This window comes from Copidosoma floridanum, unplaced genomic scaffold (genome assembly GCF_036245765.1).
Source record: "Copidosoma floridanum isolate Cflo_tuat_1 unplaced genomic scaffold, Cflo_Japanese_pri ptg000007l, whole genome shotgun sequence".
Lineage (NCBI taxonomy): Eukaryota > Metazoa > Arthropoda > Insecta > Hymenoptera > Encyrtidae > Copidosoma > Copidosoma floridanum.
Window position 1 is genome coordinate 3,932,931 of NW_028321884.1, and position 16,966 is coordinate 3,949,896.

At 41.0% G+C, this 16,966-nt stretch overlaps 1 protein-coding gene across 1 annotated transcript in view; it reads left to right on the forward strand.

Moving 5' to 3' along the window:
- Trpgamma (Transient receptor potential cation channel gamma) overlaps positions 1–16,966 on the forward strand; it is a 69,733-nt gene that overhangs the window by 7,439 nt on the left and 45,328 nt on the right. The gene's annotated exons all lie outside the window — the stretch shown is intronic.

A 16,966-nucleotide genomic window follows, 5' to 3' on the forward strand; every position in this document is an offset into this window, starting at 1 on the left:
ATTCAGGGTGACGTACGAGAAAAGGAACAACTATTCCTGATTTAAAGATTTTATTGCCATGATTTAAAAAATTAACAATCAATCGGCATAAGATTTTTCAAACATATTCGTTTCTCGTGTATACTTTTTAAATATTTTTTTTCAAAATATTAATTTTATGTATTTTTTATACGTATTTTTTAAAACTTTTAATACTTTTCTATAATTTCTGTGGATATATCTTTATAATTTCAAAAATTGTGACTTACATTGGAGTTTTTCTACAGTAGACATGTGATTTTAGTGAGATTCAAAACGATTTTATTAATAATATTCAGACAAATTATCATACAATATCCCTTATACTCTCCAAACTATGGTTTATAGTATTTTCTAGGTAATCAAAATAGTTTGTACAAAAAAATATGAAAAAGTGACAATTTTCCAATTTAATGGTAAACACCAAAAGTAAAATTATCCGCACAATATACTATCACTATATAAGTATTTTTCCTTATAAACTACATTTGCCCGACGAAACGAGTCCTTGGATACACACTGAACCACTTGACACGTAAGTCCCGTGCTTGCCTCCGCAGCAGCGTCCACAAGGGCTCGTCACAGTAGAGGTATTGGAAAGTAGACAGAGCTTTTAGCGACATTTTTCACCCACAGTTTTCTGCGGCCCGCAGCTTCGTGCGATTAACTCCGCTTCTCTCCTGCGACGAGAAATGACATGGTCAGAAGAGGAAAAGCTTATATTAGCTCTCTATACTTTATACACGGATTACTAAAATTTCCGTGTAATCAGAGTCCATACGTTGTTATGCAATGTAAAAATAGGGGTGAAGTTGATGGTTAAAAAAAAGATAAAAATGATAGCAAAACCATCTGTTGCTAATTTCGGTAACAAAATATAACACGTAAATACAATTTTTTTTAATAATACGACAAACGTGAGTTTCAAAATCTTTTATTATTTAATATCACGAAAAACTGGGAAAAATTGATTTAATTTGACTAGAAGTTTGTTAAAAATGTTCAAAAAAATTTTTATAAATCAAATACCAGCGACCGAACCGTACGCCAATAACATGTCTAGAAGAAAATGTAACGAAGCGTGGAGAAGAGAATGGAAAAAGTGTAGAAGAGAAGAGCGAGGAAATGTCATTTTCGATCGATTCTATCGTGATACGCGATCCTCGGATACTTTGTATCAAAGGAGGGATCTGGAACACTCTTATACGAAACGAAATGAGGCTTTGATCTTCGAGCATCTTCTCGTAGTTGTTCAAAGGGTCTTGGTAATAAAAAAGGTAAAAAATAAATCATTCCATTTTGGAAGAATAGACATTTTACAAAATTCTTTGAAAATGCACTACGACAGACTTGTCGACGACACTTAAAACAATCGAATTATAAAAGTCGGTTTTTACCGTAAAAAGGTAAATAAATTTTGAGGATTAAAAGCCAAGGTGAAATATAGCGTTATGAACTTTGTAGGATACTCTAATTGCGGAAACGTCAAAGGACACGAAACACGCAAAGTGCATACTTCCGACTTTCCGAAGAGCTTTTAATTTTTCGTTGTCTTCTCTTCCCAGAAACAATTATACTCTCAAAGTAGATACTTTACTTGTTAAGTTTTCCGCTGCTCGTCCAAACTCGACAGTAGTGCTTTAAGGAATGACGCGATGAAATTCAGTACATATCATCCCAGTATACACTAAAATTTTTTTTTTTTCTCGAAATTCAACCTAAGCAATCCCTCTCAAATGTATGCAAAAGTTGCGATATTTCTAAAACATAATGGTATCGCTTTCTTTTTAATTTTTTATTAAAATGTTACAATAAATTAGAAAAGTTTTGAATAGAAAAAAAGTCTCTATATTTTAAACATGAATCTGCACAAAAAAGCTCTATTGTTTTTACGCCACGAGTTGAGATATGAAATTTCAATGCACGCGTCAGCTCTAAAAAGGTACGCTCCGATTCAATTTGTATCTTTTTTAGCTGCAGTAATCATCACCAGCAAAAAAAAAAAAAAAAAAAAAAAAAAAAGGAACAGAAAGGGCTATGGGTCCATCGTTGAGATCAAAGTTAAATTGCAACTAAACTCAACACTCTGTCTGCATTTATTTTTAACGCTCAGTTAAAAAAGATAGCCTATTTATCTTGAAACTAGCTTAGAAATAAAATTAATCCTCTACCTCATTCGACTTCATTACATTAATTTCAAAAGCAAATAGAATTTGATATTTACGAAGCGACGGAATTTTTCCACCAATTCAAATAATCACGTCGTAATGTTTTTTGTCGTTTATTTGCACTTTCGGGTGCAGAGAAAAAAAAGGATTTCCAATGAGTGCCAGTTCCTGGACACATCACACAAACTGGACGTGACTGAAAGTGCGAACGAGAGGATAGGCTCTATGTATACTCTTGACCCAAAAAACTCGATAAAGATAGCTAGACATGTACACATATAATTTTTAATCATACAATTTGTATACATAATGGTAGTAACATACAGACATTCCATGTCAAGTCAATGCATTAAACAATATGCATGTCAATAAATCAATAAATAGGTAAAATACCATTCACAAGTCAGCCGAAATATTTAAACATGTATACTTCAATTGATGGTATCATAGATAACATTGGTTTCCTAACATCTGTCAGTCATTTACGCATGAAAAACTCACACGTGTTGACCACTATACCACTCAATCATTTAAACATTCGTCAAATAGATACGTTTACTCGAACAGTGCAACATAAGCGAAGACCCATCATTAAAAGTGTAAAATGTAAAGAAAAATAAGATTATAAATAAAAAGAAGAGAAAAGCATAGAAGTAAAGTTAAAAATAGTTTGATTTACCATTAAAATGTAATCCAAAGAGGGGGAGGGGGAGAAAAAGCTCCGAAGCTCCGCTGAAAGCTCAAACAATGATTTTCATTAGCTTTTCCGTCAGTTAACTCGCAACTTTGCTCCCAAAGTACTGCAAAACCATCAAGTAACACACACGCAAAAGCACGCGGGCAGTAAAAGCTCGCTAATCTCGTGAAAAAAGTCACGCAGCCAAAAGCTCCGAGGGAAATCTCTCCTTCAAGATCCGTCCGATTCGCCGATGAAGACACGCGCAACCGCACACACACGTGTGTGTAGCTCTGCAAAGCTCGGCCTCCGGCATACCGCACATACGCGCGTGGCAGCGTCGTAACTCTGCAGCCCGACTGGTGGCGTTATAATTAGGCTACAATTAAACGCGCCGCTGTTCGCCGAAAGGGGAGTACGCGCGCGGGAGGAGCTTAAAGCTGAAAAGCCCAGGCTCGCGATGGCTGGATACACTGGAATTTCAAGAGCGCGGCTCGAAGAGCTATTACCCGTGCACACGTATATTATAAGTAAACACTCGCCCGCGGAGTTGGGGTGGAGGCTGTTGTGATTTTCCATCGTGGTATACTATACAGTTCCCATAAAACTCGGTCCTATTATATATACCGTGCCATTTGTGCATGGCATAAAATTGATTGACGGCGTTGTTTGGCAAGTTAGGAAAGAAAAAAAAAAACCCTTGGATTTCCAAGACTTCCTGTGTGCTTGGACGCGCCTCAGATGCTTTTCGGAGCAACAATCACTGCTGATGTACGCGAGAGAACGGTTATTCGGCCGCGCGAACTTTAATTTTCGAGCAAAACCATCGGCGCGAGTGGATTGCCGGCCGTTAGGTGCGAGTAATGACACTCGGGGAAAAAAGGTGAAAAAAAAAAAAATCAAGAGCCGTGGGATGCACTTGACACTCGGGAGCGCCGAGCGGAGCAAAACAAGAACAGATGCGAGAGAGAGAGCCTGGAGCACGCGGGCATCGAATTCGGGATAACTAGGTCGGGGACAACGGCGTGCCCCTCCTCCGATATACATCACATACAGGCAGGCTACGCATGGGCTTGCGCTAATTGAATATCTCTCTCTCTGCTCTTCCGAAAACTCTCGGTCGACTTTTCTCGATATTTTGTCCTGGATGCGATGGATGTCGATGAGCACTTGCTCTCACTTGGGCGCCCCTTCGTTAGGTATCGCTGTAATTGGCTCGCTCTGCGAACACGGCAACTGGAATGCTGGACACTCGAGCTCTTTCGCATTATTTTGGGGTAGCGTATACGTATGGATTTGTACACGGTGTGACCCTCTAATTCCACCTAATTTTCAAACTACCTTGTGCACTTCCAAACCACATACCACAGAGAGCTTTTGGTTTTGAAAGAATTCTCCACGCCACGGGCGATGATTTACCACTAAAAAAAAAAAAAAAAAACCAATTAGTCACGGGATGAATCTCCAGTGTTGGTGAAATTTTGGTTTTTTTTTTTTTTCCCTGATACGTGTGTATGCGTGTATTGCATGGTTACTGATCGATCAATCATACACGCATATCTATACGATTGTGAGACACAATCGATGCTTTTGATGGATTAACAGGGTAAAAACGTGCTGGGAATTTTCTGTACGTTCCACGCGTACCTGAATTTGCGAGGAAAAGTAATCGATATAGAGAAGTAATTATTTTCAAGTACTTACCTAATTATAATATCCGGTGATATGGAAGTAAAGGATATAATTTGCCCAACGGAAGTATAATCAGCCTTAGTTCAGCTAAAAGTACAGCCAACATTTCACATGTCTAATTGGATACTCGATCGTCATCAAAATAAGATCATACGTTACTCAAGTAAACACGACGCATATTAATTACATCGAAGCATTTGAAACCAAAGGTATTTTACATGTTGGTCCTGAGGGCCTCCAGGTGGATGGTAATTTTTTCTCGACTATACGTCGTGCTACTTCGTGAAAACTTCAGCCGTGTCTTGCACGTGTGTACACAGGGCTGGGACGTGCGCTGCATGCAAAAATCCACCCGGTGCTTGGTTCTCTCATTTATACCTTTGACTCCCGGCTGGAGTGATTTACTATAAGTAAACAGGCCACATGTGTCTCTGTCGCGTTTCCGCGCGAGCAAACGAATACAAATACGCGAAGCGGTGGGTGATGCACGCATTTACGGCGACACGAGGGTGGAGTTGACGCCGCGATTGGTTCGCGTCTAATTACGCGTTTCCGGGTATAATTTTCCCGGCGCCGAGATGTCAAATGGTAAGTGATCTTGAAATTTGCCATACCTTGTGACTTTGTAGTTGATTCGAGCGTCGAAAATTTGGCAGCTCCGCTTGGAACGCCGCCCATGGGTACACGAGCGCAGGGAAACTGAATTTTGTGCGCTATATTGGAGTAGCACCCGTCGTTAAATACGTAATTGAAATTTCTTGTGTCCGAGTGCTCCCCTGAGTCTTTAAGTAGATCACTTTTTTTTTTTTTTCTCGATGTAACGCAATTATACAAGTAAGTGAACAATGTCGCTAGTGGAACAAAAGGCTCCGTTGGATTTCTGTGTGACCGTACCAAACAACTCACTGTCAAATTAAACTAACGGCAGGTATTTGAAGTGGGCTCGCCAGTAACCCAATTAAATTCTCTTAAAGCCAAAAACAATATCGGCTCTGTATTTTCCGAGCAAATATTTTCGGGAACGGTACATTGGCGACGGTTACGAAACCGCGATTCAATATAACGACTAGCCTTTTCGAATTCATCGCCGGAGCATACAATCAAACGGTATTGAAGGAAAAGAAAGAAAAAAAAAAAAAAAACACCAAAATTTCCTCCGTTTGACCGGCACGTTTGTAACATTCAAATGCGCCCACCCACGCTACTGTATACATAGCGTCCAACGCGCGTAATGAAATAGCGGCCGAAATTTATCGCTTGACGATAAAACAAACGATTCCAAAGCCGCCGTGTAATTCACGCACGGCGGTATACAGCCGCAATGTTTGTCTTTTTAAAAAGCCGCTTGAATTATCGTTTGCGGCGGCCGATCTTCGCGCGATCAATTACTCGTCGGTCGATTTCAGCTCGAAAGAAGAGCGAGGCGGAATCGGGAGGCCCCGAGGGATTGAAATAGCGGAGAGAAACCGCAGCTGTCGGCTATGGCCGCTCCCCGTACAGCGGATAGAGGACACGTGTTGTTATACGCGAGCGCCCATGTTGCACTTGAGAGGTGATGAGTTAGCGTGTGTTTGTGGGACAATGGGTCGGCGAAAAGACGAGCGTCACGCACTCGGGGAAGCTTCTGTTATAATAATCCTATTTGAATTAACCTGCTATCGCATCAGTTGTAAAACAAAACGCTCGTTGTTACCCCCAATGGGGCAAAAGGAAAAAGTTGTATCAACTCAAGGAAAAAAAAGTCAACTCGTGTACACGTGGTACAAAAAACACGTCGATAACAGGTGAAATTGCGCACCGTGCGAAAAATAGAGTAACGGTCAAGTGGGTGCGCGTATATATACATACCTATACATAGCTCGTTCGCGGGCCAACAATGGCAAGTGCACTTACTTACGGTTTGGCCCTCCGCGTCGTTGCGCGCACGCCTCTCGAGGGCCCCTGTATAGAACGAGAAAGAGAGGGCAGGGGCTATAGCTAGCGGAAAATTACGTGGGAGAGAAAAGGGCCCGTATACACGCGTTTCGCGCTCCAGAAAATTTTGAAATTTCCCGGGCTTTGTTTTGAAGTTTCCATTCTCTCATGCTGGCGCGCGATGAATTGCACATACAGCAGGGAAAATCATTCGCCACGGTAATTTAAAAGTGCCTCTTGTCATAAAGAAAAAAAAAAAAGAGGAGGTGGGGGGTGAATCGGCGGAGAATCCTGAAAATGCAATCAGACGGAGAGCACTTGCGGGCGTCGGGGCGTGAAAAAGGGCTGGAGTGAAATAAAAAATTTTTTACCACCCCGATCGGGAATACAGAGGGAGGAATGCAAACGGAGAAAAAAAGGGCTGTCGGTGTACTGTGTGTATAGGTATGTGTGTTTCCTGCCACGCGTCCCCTGGCCAAAGTCATCAAAAGCTCGCTCGGTGGGATTAATATCACGCGTACGTGACTACGTGGCGCCGGCAGGAGCTTTGAAAAATTTATCGAACGGCCCAGCTGCGGTTTATCGTCGTATTTTGTAAATGACGCGAGAGAGAGACAGAGAGAAGGTTGGCTCGAGGCAAATTGCAATATCCTCCCCCCTCTACCCCCAACCTCCGCATTTGCGGGTGGCCATACCGATCAACGTTGCGCGTCCTGCATTGAGCATAAGTGTACTGTATATATACGTAGGTGGTATAGGGATGGATTCGTACGAAAGAATTTAATTAGACCGTGGACTGCGTTGGCTTGATAAATACGGGGGTGATGATGGATGAGTGGGATTTTGGGGGTTGGTCGCGAGGGTGGAGTTGAGCGTTTCGTGATTACTTGTTGACAGTATGCGATGGTGTTTTTGGCTGGTTTGACTTTTATTAAATCTTAGGCGAGTGTCTTGTGAGGTGAGAAAAATCCCACTGAGAAGAAAATCATGTAAAATGGGGATTTGTTTGTACGCGGCTTTTTTCATCTAGCACCAAGTGTGAAAGAAAAAATAGTCTACAAAGTCTTTCGTTTCGTGGTCTTAGAACTACTAAAGCAGATTCTCTGAGATTTAAATTCGAAATAAAATATCGTTCATAATGTAAAAATCACGGGTTTCTTTGACAAATTTAATTTCCGTCCAATCTTTCTTGTAGCTCTTTGCTGAACATTTTGGGCTGATCGTAAAATGTGTACACCTATGATTATGTTTGCGCGTTTACAGGTACAAAGGTAATTTTTCCAGTAATTTTTCTCACTTTGATGAATTTTCAACCTTTGAGCTGGTAATATTGGCATCTTGTTACCAGGTAATTTCGAAAATTCGTGTGTAAACACCTTTTGAAGAGTGTATACTCCATGAAGGAAATATGTCAAAGGTAATACAAAGGTAATAAAAGGTATTTCTGTTCCTGAATATGTCCGTTAAAAGACTTGGATGTGATACCTTTTGGGTAATAATACGATAACTAAGTAAATCCATAAGTAAATTCTCACTCTATCTTCTGAACCGATCCATCTAATTTTTCAGTCAGCAAAATCCACTATCGTCACTTGAAAAATGAAATACCGCCAAAACGCGTACACCATTCCCTCCCGAATGATAAATATACGACCAAAGGTATCTAAGAAAGATCAAGGATTTTTTAAAAACACGTTAGTCTGCAGTTTACATTAATTTTCGGTATCTCGAATCCAGACCAAAAGCATTCCTCGCGAGAAACCCTCTCCAAAAAAATTAACATCCGACCACCCTCGAGAGCCTTACACGTGGATCAAAAAGATTTTTTTGTCTTTATTTCTTCGAAAAGGAAAGCTTAGCTCGATTTCCATAGGATACGTAACAAGAAAATATACAAAACCAGACCAAAACGCCTGTATAGCATACAAAAGTATGTACAACCTCGATAGCCGGCTCTTGTTGACTTGGAAGCTAAGAAGGACTGCCAGCCTGACGGTCCAGTGGACTCTTGGAGCCTCGGGAGGACAGAAATGGGATTATGCACTCCGGCAGAGTTGCCCCACTGAATGATTCACCTTTCAAGCCCGTGCACTTGGAATCGAAACCTCTGTTTTCCCTAGTCTCGTTTTGTTCATCAAATTAATCACAATGTATGTAAATAAATAGCGAATTGCGAAGAAAAATAAAAGAATAACAAAGTGATAAAGGCGACGACCCCTGCCAACGTTGGGCGCTCGTGATGTCGTTTTAGTGGAGGCAATCCCTTGGCGAGGAGGGGCATTAAAACCCAAGGGCTGGGATAATTAGAAAAATGCTGGCCTGTAAAAACCACCCATGAGGTATATACATATATAATGGAGACAAAGCAGCTCCAAAGAAAATACGAATAACTCCGGCTCGGCCGTCTTGGACGTTTTATCTCGTAAAAAGCAGACGGGACTCGTTACGCCGAGGCTCCAACAATGGCACTCGGTCTCTCTTCTGAGGGCTCCTTCTCTCTCTGTTCCTTGGAAAAACAAAGCCTGAAAGTTTCAATTTGTACATCGCAAATTCACATGCAGCTTTTGCACCTCCAAGTCTCAGTAAATTCTTGTAGGACAGGACAGTACATATATATAATTTTTCGGACAACGAGGTATAAAGAAGAAAGTTCGAGGAATCTCCGAGGGCTACGCTGTTGTACGTATACAAGGGAAGATCTAAAACTTTTTTCATCCAAACAAAATGTCAACTTTAAAAGTTGTGCCAAAGGACTGATTTTCGAGGCAGAAAGTTTAAGCGCCGCAAAGTGTTTTTTTTTTTTTTTTTCAACAAAACAAAACCATCAAGTTATAGTACGAAAACAAAGCCACTCACTCAATTTGAGCCAAATGGAATATCAACTTTTTTTTACCGATTTCGATTTAAAGCGGTAAGTGAAGGGGAGCAAAATGGCATAGGGAAATGAATATCGGAAAAAGGGCGAAACTCTGCGCACAGTATGAGCGTCGAGAAGGTAGCCTTTCGTCAAAAAGTTTTAATGCCGACTCTCGCTCATTTCAGCTGATGGTCGACTTCTCACACCTACACACCATCGGCTCATCTTTAACGCGCAAAACGATGAAACTGACTTGGTTTAAAATTTTGCTCGATCAATTGTTTTCCCCAAATTTTGACAAAGACCCCCGTAAAGTGTATATTCACGAAAGACGAATCCCTACGACGGCAGGAAAGTTCAACCGAGTAACGAAACTTTTCGTTTCGACGAATCCCAGAGAAAGTGTAAAGGAATCCACGCCGCTGCGAGAAGAAAAAAAAAAAACAAACCACCTCTGCGGCGCTGTTATGTTTTCTTTTTTTTTTCTTCCTCCCCAAACTCGCGAATTCAATGCTTGTGTACACAGCGAAGAAAAGGTTTAGAGCGAACATCGTAAATCTCGGGCCGGCGGATAAAACACACATGCACGCGCCCGCTCGCTCGCGGAGAAACAGCAGAGAGAGCCTTGAAAAGAAAACGCCGTGCCCACCCCGTGCTTGTAATTTGCTCGCTTATTTCGCGCGAGGAGTGACGGAGAAAATGTGGGAGCGAGGGAAATACAAACTTTCGAAGGATTCCTTCCCGTGACCCTTTCTTGCCCAACTTTGGCCATTTTTATTGTCAGTATAACAAGGGTCATACGTTGATACTGCGGCAAAACAAGGGATGCGATTCTCTCACAAGAAGCTAAATAATGGCCCCTTTTTTGAGTATGTGTATCTTGTATCAAAAAAAAGGATGTTGGGTCGCATAAAGGATTATGTAGGAAAAAATAGACAGCAGAGAACAAAAAGTACCTAATACTGTCCCAAAGAGGAAAATGAGGTAGACGTTTGTCGAAACACGTTTTCGAGCTTTTTTTGCCAACGGAGCACCACACGCATTATGAAGCGTATAACTTTTGTTTGTCCATTCGAGCGATTATATTGGAAAACGAGGAGTTTGTTGGTATTGTGGGGAAAAAGTAAAATAAATGATCCCCGTGACATCTCCATTTCGTATTCTTTGCTGATCAAAAAAGTCGTTAGTCATGCCCATCGACGAGACTCGGTCGACAGGGGAGGAAAAGAAAGCGGCCGGGGATCCGGCGAATTAAGACGAATACATTGGGAAAAACATCATTCCCGTGGAATGTAAATGAAAACTAATAGACGAACGGGTTGATCGCCATCCGTGGACGAATCTTTCCTCTGTTTACCTTTTGCGTATTGGATACGCCTGATGGGGCCGTGATTATCGCGCGAATGAGTTTCTACAGAAATAACAAGAGGAAAGATCGTTGCATGGGTTGGAACATCGAGTTATTTCGATTCGGAACGAGATTGGGTATATACCTATCATGTAGTAATAAAACTTTTTACTCTATACGTTTCAGAGTAGTACATTCTTTTTTTTTTATTCGTTAGAATATATAATTTACGATCAAACTGATACGAAAATACACCCTACAATTCCCTTGAATCTCGTAGTGATGGAAGATTGAGTGGTGAAGTTCAGTCTCGAACAATACTATAATTTATTTAAAATAGTTATGGATATATATTTTTTGAAAATTAATTGAAACTCTAATGTTTTTCACGTAGGATAGGGTAAAATAGAAGCTCATATTATTCACTGAAACCATGAGACAATTTCAACATTTGAGTTTTATGGCGTAATTATTAATGTATTTTTAATTAAAAGATCATTACTCTGATACCGATGGCTTTGGAAATAAAAGAGCTATTAAAAAAAACTTGTTTTGCAGTTTGAAAGATTTCTGCATGATTTTTTGTGTCAAGAGCAACGTAAGAATTAAAAAAATCTTGGCACCTTTTGCATGTTTTTCTATTCTACTTAAAAGTGCAGAAATTACGTAAAAATTGGAGATAGCACTCCTTGCTTGTCCCATTGATGTATTAAAACCAAAGTATCTTTGACTCTTGACCTCGTACGAATTTTCCTCGTCGATAAAATGGCACGTTTAACGAAGCATTTGTGCAAATACACTTATTAAAATCCTTTTTACTTGCTCGACGTGACGATTTATCACTTCCTTCTTTTCCCAAAGCACGAGCAAACAAAAACATTTTTCGAAAACAGCTGCCTCGAATTACCCGCATTACCCATCGACGCATCACATTTCTTCCTCCTTCGATATCTCCTTCCCCCAAACGAAATTCAGCTCGTCTCGCGTTTCCCCACCAAACACTCGCAATAGGGGAGACAACTTGATTTTTTTCCCTCGAATTTCCGCGGACCATAGCTCGAGAATTTGATTTCTCTTTTAGAAGGGTACAAATATACGTGTACTCGAGATATTCCACTGTGCTGGCTGCTGTTGTCGGGCAGCTGCGGTTGCCGTTCGATCGAAGCCCATTGTTTCCTCGGCTGAACGGAGGCAACTTCCCATTTCTTTTGGATCTCTCGTATTGACGCTCTTTTGATTTCTCTGCACACCTGCTCGATCACCCGCTCGTCGATTTTGCCCTCAATCGCTATGTACATTAAATCAACAGTTTTAACTCGTTGAATCGCTGGTTTCATGTACATTTTCTTGCTTCCCCTTTTTCGTGTGCATACATATTTGTACCAAGAATTTGGCTTTTTTACAGTACAAACAAGTAATGCATCTCTACATTTTTTTTCGAATTGGTCGAGGATAATGGACAAAGGATTAGCCGAGACAAAAATGAAAAACAATTTTAATCGACTTGCTAATCAGCGAGAACAATAAATCGAAGGATGGAAAAAAAAAAAAAAAAAAAAAAAACAGAACACGTAGGTACACACATATCTCCAGTTTCTCTGATCGTTCGCTGGCTCGGGAAAGCAGCGCTCGTCAAACCAAACAAAAGAGCGAATCGCCGCCACCCATAGCTGCTACCGTTGAAGCAAGCACTTTGCTACCCCGTGAGGGATACCACCTCCTGGGAGTTTGAAAACAAGGGCGAGCTCCTTTCCTTGGTCTCACGCAACTTCTGCACGTTGCACGGCTTCTCCATTTGCGCGCCGTATAGTTTACACAAAGGGTATCCGTCGGAAGGGCAACTTTTTAAACTTTTACGTGCACTCACCGCGCGCAAGCTCGACTCGATTCAAGGGCTAATTATTTTTGCTGGTGCAACAGCGTCAGTTTGTTTCTTCTTCTTGTTTTGCTAGGGGAGCGTACTTTGAGACACTCCGTGGACGCGTCAGCTGGAGATTAGTTTCTCACGGGTATGCCCGGGGGTAAAGTTTGCGATTTGCGGGCTTTTACATGCAATCAGTTTCGGATTTCATTTCGGAGTTGTGTGTGGCGCTGCGTTGTTTGCCAAGACGACGGCCTCATCAGGCATTTAGTGTAGGTGAATGAGTAAACGAAGAAGGAATTCGAGTGCGACGTCAAAACGAGAAGTGGAGCGTAAATTTTTACCGCACTCGACTATAGTTGCACTATTGTTTACTGCTCTCTCGTCCTGTAGCCATTGCAGCAGTCAATTGCATCGCGCATATTCAAGTAGACGTACACGAAAGAGCTTTTTAGGAGCTCGTAAAGGGACCACGTGATGTACGTTTCTAATGCCCTGAAGTTTACTGCTCTCGCGACGATTCTCCCTTTATGGCTGTCGTTTTCGACAACATGTGGTTAAGGAATGGATCTCAGCAGTGTTGTTCGAGTAAAGATATTATGCGTTTCATACGTTTTGAGCATATGAAGAATGACTATATTCACTATAGTTGTGAAAAATACATTGTGCCAATAATCCAGGTTTACTCAGCAAATTATTACGAGGCGCAGCAGTGTAATTCTCCAACTAACAACTACGACTACCAGAAGGTGGTGCGAGAGTACCACTAACGATGCAACTTCTCAACTCCAACGTAATCTCTGTATCGATTTGAAGTCTCAGCTGCGCCGAATACGTGTCCCTTTTTTTCCAGCGACGACAGGGTACTTGAGAAATAGACCCGCCAGTAGATCGAGTCAAGATATAGTCAGACGCTGGGCTGTCTACCGGGCGATGGTTGATGGCTCTTTCGTTTGCTTTTTTAAAAATGAAAAAAAAAAAAGAAAGAAATAGCTGGTACTTTTTAAATATGAATCCATAATGTATGCTGCGTTGTTGCAAAGGCGTTGTCGTTTATTCGCGTGGGAGCGATAATCCTCCTGACATTGTGTCGCGACTCGAGGCATTTATTTCCCTTCCGAGGGGTCGAAACGATTTCTCATTCGTGGATTTGGAAAAAAGGAATGCCCGCTCGCCGGGTAAATTGTTTTCGTAAGGGGTGATGAGTTATTCTCTTGAAAGTTCTCTTTCGTTTCGAAATGCAACGATGGCTCTCCATTCTGCAGCCTTCACCGATAAATCTTGGTCAATTTTTTTTTTTTTTCGCCACTTTTGTTTTGCTCGAGTAGAAAAAAAAAGTATTGTACGTGGAAGAGAAGAGAAAAAAGTACGAACAAACGCAGCAGGTTCGTTAGTGAACGAAACAAGATTATATATATACCTTCCGAAGGGGTGTACGCGCGAGCGGTGAAAAACAGTAAAAATTATCGGTGATCTTCGAGAGCCCGTGCGTTGGGAGCGGATTTTCATCCGAAACTCATCTCATGCACCCTTTGTCGAGCTCTTTCGTACACAACAGACAGTTGTAGTGCATTTCCCGTGTTCTCTCGAAATAATCCCTTCGTACACCCCGACTCATACACTTCCGAAAGTTACAACGGTTAACACACGCCCACGAATACCCCATTCAACGGTGTATGCATAAAATTAAAACATGCAACTCCACCACATGTACACGCAGACCCTCCATTAAATTTCGGAAACCCGTCCACGCAGCCAGCATAGATTAGCAGGGCAACAAACTTCCATTGCCCCTGTAAGAGCGTCCATAACTCGAGTCGACTAGTTTTCATTACGATGCGTTACAAGCTACAAATCGCGAGCTTACATCACGAGTTACGTTGGACACCCGTAAGTACATCCCTAATACAGCCCTCGGGAGGGCCGATGAAAGCTCGTAAATACGCCGGTGCACGGGAGCACATGCACAATGGTATGCAGGTACGTACGTACGACGATTCGGCTTGCGGTATAATACTCGAACTCTCGGCTTGGACCGTAGGTCTCGCGGGGAACTGTGTGTGCTTGTGCCGAGGATTTCGAATAGGGGACGGGAGCGCGCCTCCGGGAAACAATGGGTTTTTACGGCAGCAGCGGTTCGTGCTGGGAATGTATATTCTTAAGGTAATCCTCCGCAGTTGTTGTCACTTTTTTTTTTTTTTTTTTTTTTTTTTCTGAATCAGTCTAGTTTTCCTGCTTGTAAATGTAGGTGACTCGTGTGTACCTTCGCATCAAAAAAGTGGGGAAATTGAAACGAAGGGAGGAGGAAAAAGAATTATGAAAGTAGAGAGTTTACGGCTGCGTGTATTCGTTTAACGTCGGAAATTCCCGCGGGAAGTAAGTTGGAGAGATGAATTTTTTCCTTCACTCGTAGCCTTCCCTGTTTTTCTCCCATATTTTATTTTTATGCTGAAACGAAGTTTTACCAAATGTGAATTAAACGTCACGCTCAGCGATGTGTTTGAGTTTTTGTCAAACTGCTTGTAACTTTTTTTCCCCACGTACGGGTATCAGTTTCAGCTGTACCTGCAGTAGTGGAGCGATTTTAACGATTTGAAATGATATTTTAACTCTGCAAATTATGCGCAGTGATTGACATTTTCTCCGTAACACACAAATCCGCGTGACCACCAATTTGATCGAACACCGTTTCCGACACTAGTATCTCGAGCTTACCTATTCGTTTACGTATCAAGAAAAGAAAAAAAAAAAAAAAAAAAAAAAAAAGAAAGAAATCGGGTCAAGCCGTTTTCCTTTCATCAACTTGGTCTCTCTCTATTCTCCCTTTTATATTCCATCCCTGCACAATAAAAAGTACAAAGGGTCGCGGAAAGGGGGGGGGGCGCAAAGCTGGGGGTTAATTCGCCTGCGGGAGACACCCACTCCAAGTTTTATGTGTGCGTGTATGTGAGCAGACAGTCTTTGATGCAACGCCGGTATTGCAAGCTCAAGTGTGCTGGGGAGAAAAAGTGTGGGTGAACGAGGTTAATACCTATCATTTTCAGTGGCGAGAGAGCATCAAAGGGAGTAATTGGTCCAAATTTTTTTTCTTTTTTTTTGTTAAGTTGCAGTTTAAGTTGAATTTTTTTTATTCATCAAGGACGATTTCTTATTCATCTATTTTTCTTTTACAGTCCAATTATTATTATGATTATGATTGTACTCTCGAATAATCATGATAATGATACTTTATTGATCATAAAATCTGTTTTATCATCTAGTAGATACATAAACTTGCACCTTTGGTATAATTTGCTACGATGTGCTTTAGTTACTTTCGAGGATGTCTCAATTACCCTTGTACTGATTGTCTGTCCTATTGATAGCAATGTAATTATTTATTTTTTAAACGTACTTTAGTAATATTTGCTGCTGATCAAAGTCTACCAAAAATGTTACGTGTATCGAAAGTAAGAGACACGGGTAGTATTGAATCATTTTTAGTAATATTATCTCATCAGATCTCATGATTTTAACAGCAATACGTAGAAACTCTTTTTTGTCCCCAATCATTTTTTTTTTTTTTTTTTTAGTATTAGATCCTGATGCTATAAACGCCAGAACTGATCGAAATCGAGCACCCAAATGGTTTCCCTTTCAAAGTCTTTTCCAACTTCCTCACGTTGAATCCAAACTTCCACAGATAAAAAAAATTCGTATTATTTTTTTGTATTCTACTTTGACCCCACAGACGATGACGTCTTTTTGATTACCTCTCCAATGTTTTTCCTCCATTTATCATGTAGAAAGTATACCCTATTTTTCCAATTTTTGGTTACTTGGTTTACACGCTGATGGTGAAGATCAGCAATAAGTCTCGAAAGGCAAAATCGATGAACATCAATTCCCAATTTTTTTGTATAGAATCAAACACTGACACCAATACTCTACCACGATTTGCTAACGAATACTTTTTTCTCCTAAACCAAATTATATTTAACTTCTAAAGTCAAGCAATTATATTTTTTTTCCAAATAAATTTCGTTCGTGTGACTTCCTCATTCTCCCTTTTCCTCTCCTGACTTGCTACGTAATGCTAAACATCCGTTTTCCGTTCATTGCTGAGGGTGCAGTATGTTATACTGACAATGCAGTTGATGTATTTTTTTTTACTGTTTCAACCGCGATGCGTACAAAGGAAAAAATAAAGAGGTGACAACTATATTATGTACAAAAAAAAAAAAAATCAATTTCAATCAATCCAAGTCCTTTTAGACGCCGAACAACGCCATCGTCCCGCAGATTCACCAAAGCTGCGCAAGCACAGCACTTTTTCGAAAACGACCAATCAATGCGTCCGCAAAAGGAAAAAAACGAGAGTATGAGGCCTCGGCGAGTCGTAAAAAAGTCGTCGTCATCGCGCGTTTGGGGGATTAGAAGCTACCCGCTCACC